We start from the raw sequence: 3,144 nt of genomic DNA, 5'->3' as shown, positions 1-3,144 counted from the left end.
AATGTCCCCAATACAGCCCATTGCTTTTGGGAAACGATTGCAGCCAAACAGAGCACGAGGAGGCAGGTTCCCACATTGTTACAAGGTCCATCTAAAACTCCTGACATCCAATATGTCCAGAGGAAACCCAGAGATCAGGCAGCTACAGAGGTTCCCCCAAGCACCATCAGTGCAAGGAGGAATGGTTCCCTCTCTGAGTGTTCATTCCAGCCTCGCCCCTGACTCCAGTCGTGAGAGGATCTGCTGATGATGGCAAAATCACTTTTGGCTTAGGCATTCTCAAACGTTGAGGAGTCAGCCGCTACGTATTCTTACAAAGCTGCAAATGAATCAAAGAACCTGTGCGCTCAATGAGGATGCCATCTTATTCAGAAGAGATGAGAATTTTTCAAATCCAAACAATTCACGTCAGGGTGGGGTGGGGGGGGCTGGGGTAGATCAACTGCTTTATCCTTAGTTGTAATTACTTTGCTCTTGTGTATGAGACAAATTGAGGATGGTCAGATTAGCCAAGATCTCATTGGATAGAGGAGTAGGCTTGTTGGGCTGAATTGGCCTCCTTCTGCCCCTATATCTTATGCTCGTATAATTATCCCCATTTCTCTCAAGAAAGCACCCACTGACAAGCCTCCTTTATTTAAACAATGAAAATCCCCTTTAATTCAGTGTCCCCTATCCTGAGAGGTTAGAATGGCCCCCCAGTGTGCCTTTTCCAAGGTACAGTGCCCCCAAAAAAAAATCTTCTGATAATGTGGTGCAGTCACTTGCTGGAGTTGAATCTTATCGAAAGGTTAGCATTCCTAGCTCAGGGTCAAATATACCAAATTCGAGTCCAATACAAGGGCTTAGAACATGCGTTTATATTCAAACAGCTTGGTTGTCAGCTAGAAAATTGTATCTTTTCATTCATTTCATGAGGGCATCTCTGGCCAGGCCAGCATTTATTGCCCATCCCTAATTGCCCCAGAGCACAGTTAAGAGTCAACCACATTTCTGTGGGTCTGGAGTCAAATGGAGGCCAGACCAGGTAAGGATGGCAGTTTCCTTCCCTAAAGGACATCAGTGACCCAGATGGGGCTTTCCCCCAACAATTAGTTTGTGGTCACCACTAGATTCTTAATCCCAGATTGTTTTATTTCATTGAATTCAAATGTCACCATCACAGGGCTTGTGATATTACCTGGGTCTCTGGATTACCAGAGTAGTGGTAATACCACTAGGCAATCACCTCCCCATTTACCAATGTGTTTTCCAATTACAGGCAGTCAAATTCGGAGAGATTCCTGGGCAGACAATGGAGTCATAGAGATGGACAGCACGGAAACAGACCAGTTCGTCCATTCCGACCATATATCCTAAATTAATCTAGCCCCATTTGCTAGCATTTGGCCCATATCTCTCTCAACCCTTCCTATTCAGATGCCTTTAAAATGTTGTAATTGTACCAGCCTCCCCCACTTCGTCCGGCAGCTCATTCCATACACGTACCACCCTCTGTATGAAAATGTCGCCCCTCCGGTTCCTTTTATATCTTTCCCCTCTCACCCTAAACCTACGCCCTTTAGTTTTGGACTCCGCTACCTTGGGAAAAATACTTTGGCCACTCATCCTATCCATGCCCCTCTGTAATGAAAACTATCACTGTGCTTCACCTCTAAACATGGACCAAACTCAATGGAAGTCTATGGTCCAAACCTTGCAAAGAAGGATGGGAGAAAAGCCCTCATAGATAGGGATGTTATGACAATAGACAATAGACAATAGGTGCAGGAGTAGGCCATTCAGCCCGGAAGTCTATGGTCCAAACCTTGCAAAGTAGGATGGGAGAAAAGCCCTCATAGATAGGGATGTTATGACAATAGACAATAGGTGCAGGAGTAGGCCATTCAGCCCTTCGAGCCTGTACCGCCATTCAATATAATCATGGCTGATCATTCCTAATCAGTATCCTGTTCCTGCCTTATCTCCATAACCCTTAATGTTGACTGTAGTTTGACTTGAATTGCACCAAAAGTGCACTGAGGTGACTCCAGCATCATCCACTTTTCGATTGGCTTGAATTTGGATGTCTGGAACGTTGAAACAGTATCTCTGGGTTCTCCGTTGCTGAGCTGGCAGACAGAACTCTGTTTACCAAACAGCATTTACACTTGAATAGTTTTGCAAATTGATTTAATTAGATTAATTAAACTGGTGATTAACCAAATGAAGGCTGATAGCAGAATGAGTGTGTTTGTTCTGTAAATGCACCAATTGCTGCAGTGATTATACACACAGATGCAAGCTGTTCACAAGGGCTGTTGAAGCTGTGCAGAGGATGTCCTACAGCAGTTGTTACATAACCTGGTGGGTGGTTTCAAACCTATGACCTGTCCTCGCCACAATGCTCTGGTTTAGTCGCTCTCTTCTCCCACAGGCAACTGAACTTCTGAAGCCTGGATTCCTGCTCCTGTACAGGTGCAGGACAGATGGTGCCCTCTGACCTCTTGACCAGTCTGCGGCCAACTTTCAACTTGCCGGTTGTTGGCTTTCTGGCTGTTGATCTCCAGTAATGCTGAGATAACGTTGACTAATAATACTGACTCCAGCCCTTGAGCAGTCCATCTCACCTACACCAACAACAGAAGGAGCAAAGGTCGCTTGGACACTTGGATGTTTCTCACTGGTTGACAAGTCCAGAGGAGCCTAGAGTTGCCAAGAGTTGAAGGTCATTCTCCAGGGACGTTGCCAAGTGCAACACCAGAGAAAACTCTTTGAGAGAAAGTGAGGGCTGCAGATGCTGGAGATCAGAGCTGAAAATGTGTTGCTGGAAAAGCGCAGCAGGTCAGGCAGCATCCAAGGAACAGGAGAATCGACGTTTCGGGCATAAGCCTTTCTTCAGGAATGAGGAAAGTGTGTTCAGCAGGCTAAGATAAAAGGTATGGAGGAGGGACTTGGAGGAGGGGTTTTGGAAATGCGATAGGTGGAGGGAGGTCAAGGGGTTTTGGAAATGCGATAGGTGGAGGGAGGTCAAGGTGAGGATGATAGGCCGGAGTGGGGTGGGGACGGAGAGGTCAGGAAGATGATTGCAGGTTAGGAAGGTGGTGCTGAGTTTGAGGGATTTGACTGAGAGAAGGTGGGGGGAGGGGAAATGAGGAAACTGGA

The sequence above is a fragment of the Chiloscyllium plagiosum genome, chromosome 40, assembly GCF_004010195.1.
Source record: "Chiloscyllium plagiosum isolate BGI_BamShark_2017 chromosome 40, ASM401019v2, whole genome shotgun sequence".
NCBI lineage: Eukaryota > Metazoa > Chordata > Chondrichthyes > Orectolobiformes > Hemiscylliidae > Chiloscyllium > Chiloscyllium plagiosum.
Note: the sequence above shows the minus strand (reverse complement) of the source record.